The sequence below is a fragment of the Martes martes genome, assembly GCF_963455335.1.
Source record: "Martes martes genome assembly, chromosome: 9".
NCBI lineage: Eukaryota > Metazoa > Chordata > Mammalia > Carnivora > Mustelidae > Martes > Martes martes.
The window spans coordinates 103,379,656-103,388,989 of NC_137896.1; the positions used below are offsets into that span (position 1 = coordinate 103,379,656).

Genomic DNA, 9,334 nt, shown 5'->3' on the forward strand with positions numbered 1-9,334 from the left:
CCAAGTCTGGAATTAAAAGCAGACTTGACTCAACTCACACTCTCACCCAGCAAACCAGCGAAATGGACAGCTGTCTGGAGGCCTGGAATGCCTTGGGGTCTGTCCCCTCCTGTGTCTGATGGGGCTACTGGAGGCCACAGGCACAGGTTGTCAACTTTGCCCTTCATCTGAAGCCCTTTTCTGGCTATGTTAGTGGCTCTAATGCTGTACTTATACTGACTTTAAAATGATTTTTCCATCTCTGTTTCCCTTGGGGTACCATGAAAGGAAAGACAGAGTGGATTTAACATCAGGACACAGGTTCTCATTTAAGGTGAAACTTCCACCGTAACTGTCCAAAGTCCTGCTGAATAAAATAATCAAAGCTTTCAGGAAACAGCTTTTCTCCCCAAGGACAAAAGAACCCTTGGTCCCTAGTGGGGCTCGGTGAAAGGCTCAGCTGCCAAACTCAAAGAAATGGTTCCCTGCTGACTGCAACTTTTCGTCTTGCTTATTGTTCTGTTCAGAAGTCTGGGAAGACAGAAGGAAGTGGCAGAAATGCCTTTGGACCCTGGGGGCCCAGGGAGGGGACTCTGTCCACGTGTGCTGCAAACTCCTCCTCGGCCTGCCCAAAGACCTCCTCCCGGGGTCCTGGTGCTCGCTGACACGGTTTGACATTTGCCAGCCCCTCTGGCTGCCAAAATCCCTTTCCTCCACCTGTGAGACCAAAATTCCCTCTTCCTTACTTTGTCCCTTGGGCTGCGCCAGATGGGATGCGAAATGGAGACTGACCATGGCAGGTTGGGGCAGGGGGTTGGGGGGGAACCTGGTCCCCTGGCCAGGAGCCTCGGGTGGCCTCAAGGCATTATCATCCAGGTGAAAGGCCTTCTCTCTCTTTGGGAAGGTCCCATTTCATGATAGGAAGGGGCCAGGGATTGTTCTGGATGGCGCTGTGATGCCAAAGCTGGAGCCTGGGGAGTACAGGACCCCAAACCCAATACATAGAGGGCACTCTGTGGTGGGCATGACTCTTGGGGACACCTCCAGGATCCAGCGAGGGTGGGCAGGGTAAGGGCAGTGGGTCAAGACCACAGGGCCGCCTAGACAGCCTTCCTGCACAACGACCAGGGTCTGCATTCCATTCATGGATGACTACACAGGGAATTACACCCAGAATAGACTAGACAAGTGGCAGGAGGAAGGGGACAGAAAGGGGACTGATCATTGCCTTTGGAATCACCACTGGTGTAGCTCTGACTTCCTGGTAAGGGAAGGGGAAAAACAAAACAAAAACGGAAAACAGTGTGGTATGCAGCTCTCATTGTCTAATAAAAGAAAATATTCTTCAGGGAATTTTTTTCCTGGCAACAAATTCTTGGAAGAATTTATGTGACAGAACGCTCCAGGGAAACATCCTTGTGTTGGGAGGGAGGCCACCTAGTCTGGAGGGTCTTGGAAATTCCAGTCATGCGTGTGGGAGGGGGGCTGGGCCGCCATGCTGGTCCCACGTTGGAAGGTTGATCACAGGATGTTGCTCAGAATGTGGGGGGGGGGGGCACTGGGGGGGGGAGCCGGGAAGACGGCCCTGGGGATCTGAGGCGGAGGCCGGGCTGTGACAAAAACCATAGACAACGTCACTTCGTCACTTCACTGTCTGTTCCATCCTGCCTCAGTGAGAGGTGTGGTGTCTATCCTGAGGGACAACAATGAAGGGGGAGCCAAGAAGATGGCGGCTTGCTCCCTGGACTTTTCGGTCTCTTTACGTTCTGGGTCAAGGCTGAAAGAGTGGTGCTTGAAGGGAAGAGAAAGAGAGGGGGAGCGGGGAAAGGACGGGAATGAGAGGGGGAGGGGGAGGCGAAAAGAAACAGAAATCTGTGAGGATAGGGAACAGGACAGAGGTGAATGAGACAAGGGTCAGGCCAAGAGGCAAGGCCAAGGCCATGATTAGAAGTTCTGCCTTCTCTGCTGTCTGGCTTACGGCCTCATAAAGTAAAAACTGACCACCAGGAACCCCATGGAAAGTTGGCCAAGTGGGAACCTCAGGAGCCGGCTTCCATGATATCGATGGTCTAAGGATGTTCCAAGTTGCCATGTTGGCAGTGAGGGAAGGTAAGAGCGTTGGGGCCAAGTACTCCCTAAGGGCATCTGTGAAGGGCCCAGGGACCTGCCCTATTTCCTAAACAAAGCCACCCTGCACAGAGTAAAGTCAGACAAGTTTGCAGGGAGGAGAGACGTATCAGCAGATCAAAGGGTGAGTTAAGCATCTGTCTGTCCCACGAATCAGAGCGGGGGAACCGGATCTCAGGGTCCCAACCTGAAGGCTGCAGTAAGGACCCCACGGGGAGGCTTCCACCTGGCCGGGAGGTCTGAGGACAGAAAGGTCTGACTGGCTTCTCTCCGCACCAACTTCTCCAGCTGCCAGTGAAGCTCAAGGGTGCCCCCCCCCCAGGGCTCCCCTGGGATTCCGAGGATCTTGGTCCCTGAGTGGGGCCTCTTGCGTGGGCATCGGATGGGTGCGGGGGTGGGGGGAGCTCGGTCTGCACAACTTGAAGTGAGCCCACCTTGTTCCCCACACTCACATCTCTAGAGCTGCCAATCTGCCCCCTGCACCAGGGGAAAGTGTCCCACATCCCTCCAACAGCCTCCACAGAGCCTCCCTGCCCCCCAGGCAGCCGCTCAGGACCCGAAACGACTCAGTGTGGCTCAAAAGATGCCTAATTTAGCTCCTTTGAGATTTCAGAAAGACACTCTGTCCAAAACCAACCACCCAACCAACCTCATGCAACGTCAACATCATTGTAGACACTGAAAGAATAGATGCCTTGATCACATTTTCAGTGCGTTATAAAAATCGCTTACCCTAGCTCTTCCCCATTCTCCTGTACCCTCCTCCTTCTGCGCCGAATTTCTAAAAAATTATACATTTGAAAGTTGATTTAAAATTTTAAATACATGAATCACTTGCCTGTTACGTTAGCAGGCGCATGAAGTTAATTTTTCTACATTTTCATTTTTAAAGTTTTCCAGATGATTGCAAGTGTTGCAGGAAAAAAAAAAATGTTTCAGGTCTTCTCAAAATAATGTTTTCTAGAAAGTTCCGAATTTGCACCAGACAAAACGCCCCAGGGTTCGGGTTTGCCATGGGTGTGTACAGCTAAGCCTCGTCCTTGAAGCAGCCATGACTCAGCGTATTCAAAAAACAAACTTGAGTGTAGTTCTCCTCTTCAAAGATTCAAAACTCATCCTTGGCACACACCCTGTGACCGTTGTGTCACCTCCGTTAACATCTGCTCAGTGGTGTCCCAATTCTACTGACTCATGGGGGAACCACAGGCTGCAAAGGGCCACAGAATGCACGCACGTGGGGTGGACTGCTCGTCACCTGCCGTGTGACTCAGCAGCCAGCAGATGCCATCGTGGAAGAGCAGGAAAAAAGACAAAAGGGCATCTTGTCCTGAGAAAACCCAATGATGTGTGTATTTCATGATTCTGGTGGCATGCTGCTGGTCAGGTGTGAGTTATCGGCCTCTCCAAATAAGTTTGTCAAAATGGAAATCGTTTCTTTGGGCAGGCAGAGGTCACAGTTTGTTCGGACAAGGCAGAAGCAGCCATGTGTTCTGCCATCCTTGGCCGGGCCCCAGGTGCTGTCTGGGGGGCTCAGGAGACCACAGGTGACCCGCCTCCATGCACGTGCTTGTGTCCTCTCCTGCCCACCGGAGTTCCTCCCGCCACCGGCCCCAGGGTCACTGGAGACTGTGCAAAAGGGGAAGTCTCAGCCAGGAACCCATCTGGGCTGTGCCCGCTCTCAGGCCCTTCCCATGATCCTGCTCAGCCAAACCCAGCCTCCCTGCTTAGGACACAAACAGCCCACAGGGCGAGGGACCAGAGAGCCTGTTCTGCGAAGCCCGCGGTAAAGCAGGAACGACCAGCGCTCTGAGCTCTGGTGCGTCTCGAAGGTCAGGGTGATCCGAGTCACAGGGAGCGGTCCATGTGTCATCGCGACCACAGCGAGGGGAGGAAGCACACTTGGGGCAGCTTATCTTTCGAATACACCCAGAGGCCACCGTCAGCGTGGACCAGTCTTCCTGAGAGTCACCTTCCAGGAATGAGGGGGTTGGCCTTTGGGGAAGTGTAGGGAGCCCAGACACCTGTTAGGTACCAGGCCCAGCAGACTCCCTGGCAGCTGTGAAGAGTACCTGGTCTGGAGGGAGATAGGGGGGCTCAGGGACAGGTGACAGGCAGTGTCGACATCTTGCCAAGGCCAGGAAATCAGGCCAAGTTAAGATTTTTTTTTTTTTTAAGAGAAAGAGAGCGGGCAGGGGAGAGAGCACGAGCTGAGGGGAGGGACAGAAGGAGAGAGAGAAGCAGACTCCCTGCCGATCAGGCACCCCTCCCCAACACAGGGCTTGATCCCAGGACCCTGGGCAGGTACTTAACCAATGGAGCCACCCAGGTGCTTTTGCACTGAGCTTTGAAAGTCGACTCTGAAGCTCCCCAGATTGAATTATTTTCTTTCTGTCTTTCCCTCAATTTCAGGGTCTCTTCACCTGGCCCTTCAGCAGCCCAGGGCCTCCACACTCTTCTCTGATAGCTAAAGCCTTTTGCTCTGTCCTGCCTGGGCCTCCCTCCTTTGCACCATCTCTACCTCTGCCTTGTGTCCCCTCACTAAGAGCTAGAACTTGCTTTCTAGGGCCTCCCCCTGCTTGGTTACTGCAGTCATGACCTCTAAGAATCAGATGACTGACCGTTCCTGGAGAAATGCGCTAAAATAAAAACATTAAACAAATACACAATGTTAGGACGACGAAGGCACCTAGAATCTAGGTTCAGAGCCTCTGGATGCATTAGCCTTAGCTAATGTATATAATAATAATTCTCTGCATCCTCATGGAGCTTCCTAGCAACAAGTAGGAATGAGCTCTCTAATCAGTCCCCTCATTAGGTGAGATCTCTCTTGAGCCTGACCTACTTTTTTTGAGATTCTAATGAAAGCCATGGATTTCCCCCCATAAAATGCACATACCCTAATACATCTAAAATCTAGCATTCACTTCTCAGAAGTTTCAGATTCCTCCTGAAACCCATTCACAAAAATCCAACTCTGCTTCGGTTGACATTCAATTAATTGTGAGTCTAAGCACCCCATGCTCTGATCCCCCTATTTAAATGGTTCCTCCTCCATGGGGTCTCCCCTAAACCACCAGCTGGAAATCCTCTCCCCTTCATCAGTTCTCTTGCCTCATTCTGTGAGGTCAAGGCCATGGGTTCCAGTACCTCTTGCCATGCATGGCACCTGAAGATAGGGTCAACATATGGGTCCCTTCTTCAGTACAATGGACATTTGGGTCTCTCTCGCCCAAATGTTAAAGCTCATTGAGCGGCACATAAATTGGTTGAATATAAAGTTTGCTTATTGGATCAGAAGCATGACAGAACTAGAAGGGAAACCGATAAGACTCTGTATGAGGGGACAACTGAAAGAGTGAACGTTTCTAATCTGTGAAGATGGTGCCTGAGAGGGCATATGTATATATAATATCAAGGACATCATGAAAGCCATCAAGAACACACACTGGGATTTGCTTACCAAAACTGAAAATACCGAGATTAAGAACGCCTGCAAAAACTGAGAGAGATGAGGTGTTCTATTGGCTTTAACACTAATTTATGTAGTGGGTAAGGGAAACATAGGGCCCTCATTATCTTGAGAGGTTATGTAAGTCACAGACACAAATAGGTTCAGGAAAGGTTTAGAGATTGCTGAAAGGAATTAAAGAAGCCCTAAATAAATGTAAAGGCATGCTGTGTTCATGGGTAGGAAGACTTAATGTTGTCAAAATGGCAAGGCTATCTAAAACCATCTACAGATTCAGTGCAGTTCCTATCAAAATTTCAACAGCCCTTTTTTTGGTAGAAATGAAGAAACCTATTCTCAGATTCATATGGGATCTCAAGGGGCCCCATATATCCAAAACAATCTTGAAAAAGAAAAACAAAGTCGCATTATTTACAGCCAACATATGGAAGCAGCCCAAGTGTCCATCGGTAGATGAATGGATAAAGAAGATAAAGAAGATGTGGCATATACATTGTATATTCCATATACAATGGAATACTATTGAGCCATAAAAAAGAACGAAAAATTGCCATTTATAGTGGATGAGCCTACAGGTTATTGCGCTACATGAAATAAATCAGACAGAGAAAGAAGACATATATTGTGTGATTTCACTTCTTTTTTTCTTTTTTTTTTAAGATTTTGTTTATTTATTTGACAGACAGAGATCACAAGGAGGCAGAGAGGCAGGCAGAGGAGGAGGGGGAAGCAGGCTCCCCACCGAGCAGAGAGCCCGATGCGGGGCTCGATCCCAGGACCCTGAGACCATGACCTGAGCTGAAGGCAGAGGCCTAACCCACTGAGCCACTCAGGTGCCCCTGTGATTTCACTTCTATGTGGAATCTGAAAAACAAAACAAATGTACAAATGAAACAAACCAGAAACAGACTCACAGATGCTGGAAACAAACTGGTGGATTCCAGAGAGGGGAAGTGTCAGGGGATGAGTGAAATAGGTGACAGGAACTCAGAGGCACAAACTCCAGTTATAAACGAAGTCCCAAGGGTGTAACGTACAACATAGGGAGTATAGCCAATAATATCACAAAAACCTTGACAGGTGGTAACTAGACGCATTATGGGAGTCCTTTTGTAATGTGTAAAAATAGCAAATCACTATGAATATACCTGAAACCAAGAGGATACTGTGTACCACTTATACTTTAAGTAAATAAATAGAAAAGCGAAGTCCAAGAACTTATGCTTCTTGATTTCGAAACTTACTACAAAGTCAGTGAAATCCAAGCACTGTGGTACTGGCAATGATAACAGAAACGTAGGTCAGTAGAACAGAACTGAGAGTTCAGAAATAAACCCACACATCTATGGTCAATTGATTTTTGACAAGAGTGCCAAGCCCGTTCAGGGGGGAAAACACAATCTCCATAAATGGTGCAGGGACAAGTAGATTTCCACAGGCAAAGGACTGAAGTTGGACCTCTACCTTACACCAAATGCAAAAATTTACTCAAAATGGATCAATGACTTTAATATAAAAGCTAAAACCATAAAATTCTTAGGAGAAAATACAGAAGTAAACCTTCATGATGTCCTACTTGGCAATAGATTATTGGATTTGACAAGACAGGTATAAAAACAAAAGAAAAATGTAGTTAGATCGGACTTAACCAAAATTTAAAACTTTTGTGCATCAAAGGACATTATTTTTTTAAGATTTTATTTTATTTTTTTAAGATTTTATTTATTCATTTGACAGAGAGATGGCAAGAGAGAGAACACAAGCAGGGGGAGTGGGAGAAGGAGAAGCAGGCTTCCGCCTGAGCAGGGAGCCCGAGGCATGGTTCAATCCCGGGACCTTGGGATCATGACCTGAGCCGAAGGAAGATGCTTAACAACTGAGCCATCCAGGCACCCCTTATGATTTTATGTTTAATCGGTCTCTACACCCAACGTGGGGCTCAAACTCAGCCCAGATCAAGAGCCACACGCTCCACCGACTGAGCCAGCCAGGTGCTCCAAAGGACATTATTAAGAACATAAAAAGACAACCAATAAAATAGGAGAAAAGATTTACAAATCTTATATGTGATAAAGGTTTAATAGCCAGAATATGTAAACTACTCCTACAAATCAACAACAGAAAGACAAACTCAGTTTAAAAATGTACAAGTAGACCTTTGTAATGTACAATGTAAAAATGTATGAATAGACCTTTCTCCAAAGAAGATATACAAATGGCCAATGAGCCCACGAAAAGATGTTCACCATCATTAGTTAGGGAAATGCAAATCAAAACCACAGTGATGTCGGGTTTGGCCTTGGCAACCACAGCCTGGCCCGATGTGGTTCCAGATTCTGCCCGGGATCAACGTCATGGCTCTGTGCTTGTTCATCCCCAGTAAAGCCTCTGAACACATTCACAGGTTCACTAATGGGGGCAAGGAAAAAAAGGTTTGCCCATTATTCATGTCAGCAGAGCTTGATGGAAAGAGATAGGCGGGTCTCTGGAGTTAATCGTTACCATGTGTCGAGGGGTTTGGAGAACATCGATCAAGGAAGCATTTTCCCGCTTGATGAAAAATAATTCGGTTAGGCTCATCTACCCCTTCTAGAAGGTTACGCACTGTACTCATGTACCACATGGTAAAACCAATGAAAAAAGTAAAATCCAAACCAAACCAAATAAGAACCACAGCGACATACTACTTCATCCCCAAGTGTTGGAGAGGAGGCAGGGACATTCGAACTTGAGGGCCGCTGATTGGAAGGCAGAATGGGGCAGCTGCTGTGGAAAACAGTTCGGTGATCTGTCACAACACTAAGCATCCAGTTACCGTACGACTCAGCAAATTCCAGTCCTAGGTATAAATCCAAAAGAATTGAAAACAGAGGCTCAAACAGATACTTGCACACTAATGTTCATTGCAGCATTCTTAATCATAGCTGAAAGGTGGGTGCATCCAAGATGTCCGTCAACAGATGTCTAGAGAAAGAAAGCGTGGTGTCTACACCCGCTGGAGGATTATTGAGCCTTACAAGGGGATGATGTGCCGACACACGCTACAACATGAAGGGACCTTGGGAGCGCGTTGCTGACTGAAGCAGACACAAGAGGACAGATATGGTAGCTTCCACTCAGCTGAGGTGCCTGGCTCAGGCAAGTTCAGAAAGACAGAAAGCAGAATGGTGGTCACCGGGGCTGGGGCAGGGGAGGAACAGAGAGCTAAGCTTAAAGGGCACAGAGTTTCCGTTTGAGGTGACAAAGCAGCTTTGGAAATAGATAGGGAGATGGTTGAGCCATGTCGTGAAGGTGCTAAAAGCCACCGAGCTGCACACTTTTTTAAAAATGACGATGGGGAGAAATGTGTGGGTGACAGTCTCACCACAGGTCATCAGGAACATGGTGGGATGAGCCACTGGCCCCTGCAGGCCATCGATGGTCCCCGAGCCGCATTCCTCCCCAGCGTGGGGGACAGCATTCCAGAGCGGAGGGCCCTCGCCTGGGCCACAGAGGTGCCCATGCGATCCCCATGACGAGACTGAGGGTGGGCCTTGGGCTCCACAGGGGTTGTCCTGGGGTTACAACAGTGTGGCCGCTGAAGATGTTCCTGAAGCAAATTGGAACGGCCATGCAGCTTTGTGGCCAACCCAGAGCTGCTGACCACCGGTGGGCTTCCGAGCATCTGATGTCTCTCAGGCACAAAATGTTCACCCTTTTAGGGGAGTAACAATAACGAAAGAAACCATATTCTATTAATTGACTAGTAAGAAACTCTCT

The 9,334-nt window shown here is 48.4% G+C and overlaps 1 pseudogene across 1 annotated transcript; it reads left to right on the forward strand.

Moving 5' to 3' along the window:
• Positions 1–7,896: 7,896 nt before the first annotated feature.
• Positions 7,897–8,140, forward strand: LOC308349133 (NADH dehydrogenase [ubiquinone] 1 alpha subcomplex subunit 1-like; annotated as a pseudogene). Its single transcript has one exon. The product of its transcript is annotated as an NADH dehydrogenase [ubiquinone] 1 alpha subcomplex subunit 1-like (transcript).
• Positions 8,141–9,334: the final 1,194 nt, after the last annotated feature.